At 48.1% G+C, this 12,262-nt stretch overlaps 1 pseudogene; it reads right to left on the bottom strand.

Moving 5' to 3' along the window:
* The window catches only part of LOC124989468 (uncharacterized protein C4orf17 homolog), a 30,529-nt pseudogene extending 24,957 nt beyond the window's left edge, over window positions 1-5,572 (bottom strand).
* Between the last annotated feature and the right edge of the window lie 6,690 nt (window positions 5,573-12,262).

The raw sequence follows: 12,262 nt of genomic DNA, 5'->3' as shown, positions 1-12,262 counted from the left end.
GTATGTCATGTAGTTTTTTGTTGGAACTGGGCTTTTTTAGATGTTATTTTTATATTCTTAGTACTGATCCCCTCCCATACTCTGGGGCTTGTTATTATTTGAATATTTATTTGGTTAGTGATTAACTGGATTATTTTGGAGCAATTGGTTGCCCTGTCCCCCAGTGTTAAGACTGTGGTGCTTTCCCCTGGGGGGACTCAGCTTTGATTATGCACACAGTCACTGAAGTGATGATGGTTTGGAGCCTATTTGGATTGTCTCTTCCCTTAATGACCACTGGCTGTTAAATTCTCTTTTCTGTCTGTTTTTTTTTTTTTTATTTTCCACAATGTCCTGGGTCATATCCTGCTCCATAGACTACAGAAATCAAATCCAGTTTTATTTTTTTTTAAAGAAAAGTTTCTGAGGTCAGTTTTGGGGATTTGTTCTGAATCTGAGCAGGCTTCTCCCAGCTGTCTTTCCAATTCTCCCAGGAAAAGACATGGAACTGTCATTCAGGCTGCACGTCCAATGAATCTAACCACTTCCTTCCAATTACATTTCAGTAGAACCGCCAACTGTTTTGAGCATCTTTAGACTTGAACTTCTCTACATTCTGTTGTAAATAAAGTCTGTTCCTTTGGGAAGATAATAGGAGATAATGTATCTCTATCTCTATTTCTCTATATATTTTCCTGCTTCTCTCCCCAGGTAAATCTCTGAGCCTGACTCTCTGAATGGGGTTTGAAAAAATGGCATGCTTCTCTGTGAGAGACACACCTACTTGGGATCTGAGTTCTTGATAGGGAGGAGTCCCACTGCTTCATGACCTGGGGCAAGGAAACCAGGCCCACTACCCTCAGCAATGCCACACCCCAGGTAGAGCCCCCATCCCACAGGTGGAGATTGGGTGGGAGAAGGGAACTCTCACTTCTCAGGCAGAGTAGTGGGGCAGCATGAGAAGAGGTGATGACCCCCTTCTTGTGGGCAGACAGGCCTCTGACAGGGACCTGGGGCAGAGGGAGTCCTGTGGTCTGAACCCATCTACAGTAAAGTTCTCAGTTTGCTGAGTTGGAGTGGAAAGGGAGTCTCTGCTCAAATGCCACATTCTTGCTTAGTGAGTTTCAGTTGATTTTCCTCAGTAAAATTTTCTTTATTTGCCCCATATTCTTGGGTCCATTTCCAGAGAAAATTATCATTTTTTTCTTTTGAACAATTTCCACCAATTTTGCTGGGGTTGGGGGACAGGTCTGCAGATCTTGGGCTTTCAGGCCCCTTTTAATGCTTGCTGAAAGGTGATCTTAATTTTTTTATGATGAGCTGTCATATATCTCTGGATGCTTTTCCCCTTTTTTAAACCTAGAAAAATAAACTTAGGTCATCAACATATAACATACATTCAGTAGAATTCACTGGTGTTAAATGTACAGTTCTGTGAATTTTTACAAACATATTCAATTTTTAGCCACTACCCAAATTAAGATATAGGATATTTTTGTCACCACAAAATTACCTACTTGCAGTCAATTTCCTCCCCCCACCACCATTATCAGACCCTGAAAACACTGTTTTGTCTCTATAATTTTATTTTTTCATAAATATCATTTAGATGGAATTTAACTTTGTGAAACCCTTGAGTTGGGCATCTTTTGTTTAGTATCATGTTTTGAGATTCATCCCTCATAGTTGTGTGTATCTGTAGTTTGCTTCTAATTATTGACAAATCCTATCTAATTGTATGGATAGGATAAACAAGATGTTTATCTGTTTCAGCTGAAAGACATTTAGTGTGTGTCTAGTTTTTGGTGATTGTGAATAAAATTCTTAAAATATTTAGAAGTATTTTATGAATGTATGTCTTAAATCGTCATTTCTTCCTTCCTTTTTTCCTTTCCTTTGTCTTTCTTTGTCTTTTGCAGAAGATTAAACCCATGCTAAACCCATGCTAAGTATGGTCTCTATAACTAAGCTACACTCCCAACCCCAGTTTTAATTCCAATTGAGTAGATATCTAGCAGTGAGGCTACCAGGCCTTCTGGTAAATGAACATTAACTTTACCATTAATGGCAGAACTGTTTTCTAAAATGACTGTACCATTTTACATTCCTTACAGCAATATGAATGCTTTTTTCCAGATAACTTCTCTATTTTTGGTGTTCTGAATTTTTACTACATTGTTTTCAGGTATACATGTATTTTTATTTTTCCCAAATTGAAGAATTTAAACTTTTTATTTATTCTAAGGAATTCTTAGTTAATATTTCTTCAAGAGAAATCTCTATAATTTCTACTCTCTTCTTCAGAACCTTTATTGCATGTATTCTAGTTTCTCTTACTGTGAACAGCCCGTCTCTGAACCTTTCTTTCACATTTTCCATTTGCTTTTACTTTGGGCCAAATTATGGGAAATTTCTTCATACCTGTCTACCAATTCACTGATTCTCTTTTCAACCATCATTACTGCTTTTTATATGTCTATTCAGTTTCTTCTTTCAACAGTCAACATCTTTTCTAGAATTTCTCTTAGGTTCTTTTTCAGATCTGTCTAAGTCATATTAAATGGTGCTTCCTCCTTCCACATTTTCAAATTCCAACTTTTATCCCTTTAAACATTTTATGCAGCTATCTTATGGTCTGACAGTACAATTTCTTATTATTCCAGGTCCTGAAGTCATCAGGAACCCTAACTCCTTTTTGTGTTGTTTCTGGGACCCTATTTATGGGGTTTCCTCCCCCAGGAGTTTCGTACTATTGATTGTGAACTCATATTTGGAAGAACTTAATCTGTGGGAATCCGGGAGGACTGAGATGAGAATGTTCTCCTCCAGAGAGGATTTTCACGTGTTTGGTTTTGGCCCTGGGTGGTACTAATAATTGGGGACTATTTTAATTTAATTTTCAAATCTGGGGATTAAGCCATTGCCACAGACTTTTAATTTCAAAGCTCACATCCACCTGTATATAAACTTAGTGATACAAAGCTCACGTCCACCTGTGTACAAACTTAGTGATACAAGTTGTCGTGAGGAACTCCCCTGCCCAGATTCTTTGGCAGAGATTGCTGTCTTGCTTGCTTCTTTTCTATATGGCCAGGAAGCTTCTCTTCTAGTTGACTTTCTCAAAGAGCAAGGCCCTTGGAAGGACTTAGATTTATGAGCACGTGGGCATGTCAGGCTCAGAAACCTCTGATGACCCTTTGAGGGACTGGGCCTAGCCTCTTGTCCTGCCCACAGCTGGCCATCCATTTTGAAAGCGTTACATTTCTGGAATTAGCATCCGCCCCAGGCAAGTGCCAGCTTCTGTATTCACATACTGCTCTTGTTTTAAATTCGTTTTCCTTTTATTTTCTACCATAGGGAATGGAGAGTCCCCTGGGTACTTATTTTACTTTTCACAATCTACCTATACATTTTAAAAGCTTTTGGTTTGCTTTGTTTTGTGATTAATCCAGGACCTGGGAATTTTTCAGTGAAATGACTAGACTATCTAGACAGTTGTCTTGCTGTAAGCAGAAACTATAATTGATTTATACTTTGAACTGTTCATGGATAATTAGGGTACCACAAATTAATTTTTATTCATGCTGTTAAAATGATTTTGATGTTGCCTCTATGTGCAACATTTCTAAAATTTCTCTAGGTAACACAGCTAAGAGTAAGATTGTTGGGTCACAGGGATGGAGTGTCAACTTTTCAGAAACTGCAAAATTGGGCTCCAGGGTGCTTGGAACAGGTCATCGGTAACAAAGAATAACTTCCTGCTGCTGGCTTCCTCGCCAGTGCACGGTGCCATCAACCTAATACCTGTGGACAGGTAGGAAGTGACAATCACATATTAGTTTAGTTTGCTTCTGCTGATTGCTAGGAATTGAGCATCTTGTCATGTTTATTTATCATTTATAATTACTTTTGGGTAATGACAGCTTATACTTTGTCCATTTTCTATGAGGCTTTTTTTTTTCTTCTTCATTTATAAATAATCTTTGAATAACCCTTTTCAAGTTGCAGTCTAAATATCTTCCCTTTCTGCATCCTGTCACTCTGTTTAACATAATCAAGAGATGTAATCAACTTTTTCCTCTGTGGTTTATGCTTTTGGCTTTTGTTGGTGATCTTCTATCTAATCCTGAAGGAAAATATATATTCCCCCATGTTCTCTTCACACCTATCTCTTAACACCTTACTGACGTAAGGATCTCAGAACTTGTGACCTGGGTCTTAAATCCTCCTCCCCATTTCCAAGATTCTGCTAAGTAAAGGTCATTTGTTCTAGGGATGGGGAGAGGTTTCAGGGTGATGGATAAATCTAACCCAAGGGCCATTTGTCATCACGAAGACCCTTCTTACCCTTTAAATCACCGCTCAAAAATTTCTCTGTAAAGCCTTTTACTACTTCCTCAATTCAATTCAATTCAACTTACATTGATTGAACATCTTTTATATTCTTGAATCTTTCCCAGAAGTTCAGAACATAGAGTTGAACAGAATCTATCTCAGTCTGTTTTGTGTTGCTATAACAAAATACTGAAGGCTAGGTACTTTATGAAGAAAGAAGGTTTACTTCGGTTCACAGGCAAGGAAATTCAGGATCATGGGGCTAGCATCTTTTTGGCTTCTGGTGGAGGGCCTTATGCTGCATCACAACATGGCATAGAAGGAACAGGGGAAGCAAATATGTGCAAAGAGGAGGCATGTGTGCCAGAGAAGTCAAGGGGAGGTGTGGGGCCAGCTTTATGCCTGCTTTTGTATCAGTGGCTGGGACCTCACTACCTCTGAAAGGTCCTACCACTTTACTGGGGACCAGCTTCAGCATGGGTTTCTGCAGGACATGCTTGGCGGAGTCTGTGTTCCCATGGAGGGCGTGGCTGGGCCGGCTTTGGCAAACTGTTCCTGTGGTGGTGTGTGAACCCTCCACAGCCGCCATCTCAGCAGATCACCCGCCCGGGGCTTCTCCCCCACGGTCAGTCCCAGGTCCACCTTCACAGGCTCGCCTGTCCGTTGCTTCTCATCGTCTGTGACATGAGCTCCACCCTCCTCCGGGTGGTGTCAGCGGCCTCCACCGGGCCCTGGCCCTAGCCCTGCCCAGTGCCCTCAGCAGGTCTGCTCTCCACAAGTGGCCAGTGCGATCTGCTAAGTTGTGAGTCAGCGCCTCTGACGCCTCTGCTCAAAACCCTCGGGGCCACCTTGCTCGCAGGAGAAGCCGAGGCCTTGGACCTGTGCCCTCAGACCCTGCCCACCGGAGCTGGGTCCCGGGTCTCTCCTGCCCACGCTCTTGGCCCTGGGCTTCTTTGGTGAGCCCTCTAACCCCGGGATGCCACCTGCACTCACGTCGGGTCCTACTGCCCTGGTGCCTTGGTGTCTCTGCCTGGGTCACAGCTCATCGGGGCCTTTGCTGTAGTTGGACCTGGAATGTCCCCAAACGCCCATGTGTGGGGCTTGTCCCCAGCTTGGTGCCATTGGGAGGGGTGGCCCCTTTAGGGGTGGAGCCTGACGGAGGTTTTAGTTCGCGGGAGACTGTGGGACACAGGTCTCCTGCTCCTTCTTCCCGGTCACCACCCGGCGGGCCGCTTCCTCCCCGGCTTGCTGCGGCCATAACGCGCTCCTTGCCATGGGCACAGTGCACCGCGGCCTGAAGGCTTCACAGCGCCGAGCCAGGTCATCCTTCTCTTGCTGAGGAGGTTCTCTCGGTCGTGGTCACTGTGATGGACAGTCAGGAGCACAGCCTGGGTGACCGGCCACCCTGCGCTGTTCGCCGCGGCACTTGTGCAGCCCTCTCTCCACCCCTGGGGGTGATGCCCAGGGCCAGGGGCGCCTCTCTCCGTGCCATTCCACCCTGGCTGGAACACCGCGGGGTCCCAGCGTCCACTGACTGCATGGAGAGGAATCGGCGAGCGGCAGGGCGCAGGCGGTGGGGGACAGCGGGGTTGGAGCCCGGGAGGCGACCACAGATGCGGAGCGTGGAGGAGGACGCCGGGGTCAGGCACAGCCACAGAGAAGGCAGCGCAGGCGAGCTGGACCTCAGCGTGTATTCAAAACCCCGGGACAAAGAAAAGAGGGTCACACCTTGGCGCTGCTGCTCCGCCGTCAGCCATGACTCACAGCTCACCCACGGACGTCAGCGGAGGGGACGCCCGCCGTCCAGCCGCCTGCAGGCAGGCCCACCCGGGCGGAGGCGGCTCACGGAGACACTCCCAAGAGGAAGGCGATCGCTGAGTTTCAACCCTGGTGATCACAACAGAGATCGCCCCTCGGAGGACGGGCTTCTAAATGGCCTGCATCTCACCTGCGACTTACCGCAGGAAAGAGGCACGGGATTCCGCAGCGCCTGTGCTGGCCTGCGTTCCCTAGGTCGCGGCCCTGGGAGCCACAGCGGAGGTGTCTACCGACGGCGAGAGGCCTGCAGAAGGTGTGCCCGCGTCCTCCTCGTGGAGGACCCGGGTCTGCGGGGCTGGCGTCTCTTCCGCAGCACACAGAGCAGAGGCGGACCGTGCGGTGTGGACAGACAGACCAGCGCAGGGTGTGGGACGGAAGGAGTGACTTAGCCCAAAACAGTAGTGCTAGTCCATACGGCCCCTGCAGGACCCAGAGCCTCTGAGCCCGGGAACTGGAACCAAGACCCCATCATGGCTGGTGCTGTCTCCTCCCCTTCCCGGCCTTCTCCTCTCCTCCTGAGTGTCCCCTTGAAGCCAGAATTAAGGACAGGTAGTTAGTGTGGAAATAGGGGATCGGTCAATTCGAGGAAATGAAACCATGAAGCCATCTGCCCCTGGAAGAATGGAATGTCAAGGATCTCCGGAGCCCATTGATGACCAAATTTGCCTGCCTTTATCAAGGACTGCAAGCATGGAGCTGCTAATTAATGTCCCCAGGGCCCTTACCTGCCTGAATCACCTTGGCCCTCCCCCTGCCCGTGGCTTCTCACTTAATGCAAAACCAGGCTTAGTCACTAGGCAGGAAGGAGAGATAAGGGGGGAGAGAACTGGAGAACAAAAGAGACTTTAACCTATAAAAGATGTAGGGTGCGCTCACTTCTTGGGACTTTAGAACATCAGCCATGGCCCCCTTCTTCCTGCCGGGAGAAGTCTGTATTATTACCTTTAAATCAAACCTGCTTAATATGCTTGCCTTGGCTGCTTCTCTAGTGTTCAATCTTCAACATTAGAAGGAGCAAAACTCGTCACTGGTAAATGGTGGTACCACTCTGTCCTCGCTTCCTCTCTCCCTCACTCTCCTCTGCTCCACTTAAACTTCCCTTTCTGCTAACAGAGTGACCTTCAGCAAGTCTCACATGCTGAAAGATCGCCACCAGAAGGGAGAGATGCTTCTGAGTCTCAGTTGGGAAGTTCTTAGGGAAGGATTCTTGCGACTGTCCAGGCTGGACAGCCCACCCCTTGGACTATTACTGTGGCCAAGGAGGGGCCCTTGCTGAAAGCACTTAGTCTGAGCAAACGTTTTGCCCGAAGTACAGCTGCGTACAGGTAGGCAGCCTGGGCCACAGTCCTCCTGTGGGCAGAGTGAGCAGTTCTGCATTGGGAGGTCACACAGACAGGAGCACCGGTACCATTGTGTTGGACAGTCCTTACGACGGGTCCCTGACAGTTGCTACTGATACCGCCGTTTACCGGTGACGAGTTCTGCTTCTTCTAATGTTGAAGATTAAGCACTAGAGAAGCACGCCAAGGCAAGCATATTCAGCAGGTTTATTTAAAGGGAATAATACAGACTTCTCCCGGCAGGGAGAAGGGGGCCATGGCTGATGTTCTAAAGTCCCAAGAAGTGAGCACACCCTACATCTTTTATAGGTTAAACTCTCTTTTGTTCTCCAGTTCTCTCCCCCCTTATCTCTCCTTCCTGCCTTCGTGACTAGGCCTGGTTTTGCATTAAGTGAGAAGCCATGGGCAGGGGGAGGGCCAAGGTGATTCAGGCAGATAAGGGCCCAGGGGGCATTAATTAGCAGCTCCTTGTTTGCAGCCCTTGATAAAGGCAGGTAAATTTGGTAATCAATGGGCTCTGGAGATCTTTGACATTCCATTCTTCCAGGGGCAGTCTCCAACTTCCAAAGGGAGATGGCTTCATGGCTTCATTTCCTCGAATTGACCCGATTCCCTATTTCTACACTAACTACTTGTCCTTAATTCTGGCTTCACTACCTTGACCATTTCTAGCACCCTACCTAGGATCATTAGCCAAGAACTCTTCCTAAGAATCATTTCCCCTGTTTATAACATGAAAATATCAGCTGTGCCAATTCCATGGGCTCATGAACAGGACCCAGTGACTAACCCCATACAACGCTCTGAGGACAGCCTGGAAGAGTAGGGATCGGCCATCGCTGTCACTAACATGGATGGCACTGAAATAAAGCTGTAGGGACAGCCCTCTAAGTGGGGATGCACTCCGTGCCATTGCGCATGCCCTCAGCACTGTGTGTCCCTCTCCACTCATGACAAGCTGACCTGGGAGGTGCTCAGGGGGACTCTGAGCCACCCTCTGTCTTTCCACCCCAGGCAAAGTGTCTTTCTCACTTCATGATGCAAAACAATGCACTCCTCAAGTTCAGCTTCCTGGAGGGCTGGAGAGCCAGCCTCATGCCCAGGCCCACAGTGGACAGACTGGCTGCCCGTTTCTGGGCAGCTCCCTGCGCTCTGCAGCATGGGCTCCTCGGCGTCCGTTTCCTGTCAGACCCTTTTCACTTCCTGTGTCCTCTCACAGAGATGCGTTTCTAAGGCCTGGATTTTCTCTCCGTCAGCATTAAACCTTTCCCTCTGCTTCACTGCCCCCAACCCCGGTGTCCTTACGTTAACCTAGCTCCATTCCACAAGCACTGTCTGCAAACCTACTGTATCCCAGGTACTGTGCCGAGTCCCACTCCTCTCCCTCTCTGTTTCTCTCACAGAGGTCGGAACAGCTTTCATACACATGAAATGAAACTCTCACTCGTGGAAAATGTTTTTAAAGAGTTAACTCTATTTTGCGTGACAGCAAATTTCAGTCGGGAAGGGGTCGACTACTCTAGACTCCCTGTACGTGTGTACTTAGAGAATTGTCTATTGGACATTGCCCGGCATGGGTTCCTTCTCCTCCACTAACCTCTGTATTGAATCTTCAGGTCTTGAGTTTTGAGTAATTCCTTGGAACACCTTTAATGAGAGACACCTGGTTCAGGCAGGCCTATCCAGAGTTATGTAGCTAATGGGTTGCTAAAGGTGGTCAGACCAGTCAAGAACAGACAAAAGCAGAGCGAAGGCCTGTTCCCATCTCAGTGTGATGTGCACATTTATGCCTCTTAAGTGGGAATGATAATATCTCAGTTTGGAAGAAAACAGTTTAATTAGATGTCAGTAAACCTCTTGGCATATGTAAGTAAAGACAGACGTGATTATAAGTGACTTGCCACAGGCAGACACAGCCCTTGCAAAAGTCTGCCTTTCCATTGCGTTCATGTGCTGTTCATCTGTCAGTCATTAGGTGAGCACCTGCTATGTGCCAAATTCCACGCCATGTTCTGAAGACTCAGTGGTGAATCTGGTCAGCCCATGTCCTTGAAGAGTGGCTATTTACTGGGGAGGTGAATAACTACGATACAGTGAGGGAAACACGAGCAGACAAATGTGCAACATTACAGGAGGAAGAGGAGGAAGGAATAACTCACTCCAAGGCGTGGGAAGGCGGGAACGGCTCCACTCCCCACTCAGAGTCATGGGTCACTGAGAAGACGGGGAGCCGGGAAGGGCCTCTTGGAAAAGGAAATGTGTGCAAAGACCGCAGTGGGTTGAAGAGTGGAGTGTTCAGAGGTGGCAGGGAACTCAGGGGGATGCTCAGGCAGGGCTGTGTGAGAAGCTGGGAGCAGAGCAGGGGGTGGATCACAGACTGGGAAAGTCCCCATGTTTCACGTGAAGTGTGGGATACTTTCCCTAAGCAGGAATGACTTAGTGATATTAGAGGGGACAATGAGTGTATCAGAATCTATAGGAAACCATAGACCTGCTTCATACTTCAGTCAGCTTTCCATCACTATAATGGAATAACTGATGCTATCAGTTTATCAAGAGAGAAGGTTTATTTTGGCTCATGGTTCTGGAGGTTCCAACCCAAGATGTGTGAGAGCATCCTATGGGCTCCTAGCAAGGGCAGCTTATGCCATAAGCCAGGAAGCAAAGAAAAGGAGGAGGCCGAGGTCCCATCATCGCCTTTGAGGGCACACCCCCGTGACCTGAGGTGCTGCCATAGGCCCCGCCTCCAGCAGCTCCACCTCCTCCCAATAGCGCCACCCTGAGGACCAAACCTTCACCATATGGACCTTGGTGGACACAGACATCCTACCTCCGAACTCAGTGAATGCACACCGAACCTCTAGAGGTAACTGGGCAGCTGCACTTCAGACGAGATTCACAAGGATCCTTGAAAAAAAAGGAATCGGTCCAAAAACATTTGGGAAAAACAGCATATTTAATTTTCCTCTCAGAGAAATAATAGGTATCAGAAGATCTGAGTAGCTCTGTGAGGACCAGGAGAAAAGGCATCAGTTTAGTTCTGTTTAACTCAGTATTTGCCAAACTCTCATGACTGGAAAACATGGGTGCCAGATAAAATAGAGGCATCTAGTTAAAGTCGAATTTCAGATAAAGAAAGACTACTTGTTGGGGCTGTGGTTGTGGCTCAGTGGCGGAGCGCTTGCCTAGCACGCGTGAGGCACTGGGTTCGAGCCTCAGCACCACATAAAAATAAATAAATAACAAACAGAGGTATTGTGTTCATTGACAACCAAAAATTAAAAATAAAAAAGACTAATTGTTTAGCTTAACAGAGGGACATTGCAGACAAGACGCACCAGGTGGAAGTCAGAAATCCGAGGAACACCCGCACAGCACCTTTTTCTGATGTGTTCTGGATGAGACAAGACTCAACTCCTCAGAAAGCATCCCTGTGCATCCCAGAAAGACCTGTGGGATGGACGGCTGGACTGGCTCTGGTCCTCTCAGCGGAGCTTTGCCCCTCAGCTCCTCCCTGGTCTGGCTCTCGACCACTGTGCCCTCCCACCTGGGTCACCCACCTGATGTGCCAGCAGTTCCCTGGACACACCACACTATGGCCTCTTCCCGGCCTTCTTCTCCTCCATCACACTTGGCCCTCGAGATTCAGTGTCAGCATGAATCTCGGAGGCACTTCCTGACACTTCTTCCCAGGGTCTGATTGGATGCCTTTCATTTTTTTGCCCCCTAAGTATCTTCTGTCCCCCAGGCGTGACTCCAGCATAGCACTTACCAGCTTGCGCTAATTACCGATTTGCTGGACTCTCTCTCCCACATTGAACTATCAGAGATCTGAGACCAGGAACTCTTATCTTTTTAAAGGCCTCTTGTCAAATAGACTGACTCACAGTCATGACAGTTCTTCAAATGGCAGCTGCGTCCCCAAATCAAGGAACAATCTTACTCAGAATGACGAGAGGGCTCAGCCTGCCTTGGTGGGTCACATTCCACTCAGATAAGGTTGCTCTGGGGATTGTCACCCAAAAATCCAAATGCCGGAAGGAAAGTCAGAATCATCCCCCTTGGAGAATGAGAAAGCCATGCTCCAGTTCATCATGACTTTAAAGAAGAGGAGTCAGGAATGAACACATGTGCCTCCTTCTTCCGTGTCCTGCTCTTTCCTTCACAGGACCCCAGGGAGACAGGTGAGTAGAGGCAGGGTCACCGAGGCTGGGAGGAGAGAAGGACTTGCAGAGCAGAGAGCTCGCACCATGTCCCCTGTGCCTGAACAAAAGTGGGCCTCCCCTCCTTCCTCTTCGTGCCGCCATTTTGAATAGTCGTATTCAGACCACGGCCACCAAGACTGACATCCAGCTCACCATGCAGGGTGACTTGCACACGCCCTGGGGGTGAACCTGGAGACCAGGTCAGTGGTGGGTGACCAGGGGGTTTCCAGATGACCATCATGAGATCATTGGTGGAGAGGGCAGGTGAGGCCTGGGAAGGGGGTGGGTGGTCACCTGCCGCTGTGTGGGAAGGGTGCCTGCGCAGTGGTTGAACTGGACTTTTGAGGTTCAATGCAGTCTAAGGAGCGTTTACACGGCACTCACGGTGTGGTGGTCCCTGTCCTCCCAGCTCTATGGAAAGCGAGTACGTGGAGAAACAGACAAGTACCATGGTGGGGTCTTAGAATAGGCTCAAAGAGAATCCAGACATGATACCACGCCCTGCTCTCAGGAAAAGTCGGTGGACCCATTTCTCTCTGGTCGCAGTGCAGTGCCCTCTCCGGATTCAGCTGTGACGCCGTCCAG

The sequence above is a fragment of the Sciurus carolinensis genome, chromosome 7 (assembly GCF_902686445.1).
Source record: "Sciurus carolinensis chromosome 7, mSciCar1.2, whole genome shotgun sequence".
Taxonomy (NCBI): Eukaryota; Metazoa; Chordata; class Mammalia; order Rodentia; family Sciuridae; genus Sciurus; species Sciurus carolinensis.
Note: the sequence above shows the minus strand (reverse complement) of the source record. Positions and strands in the feature narration are given on the sequence as shown.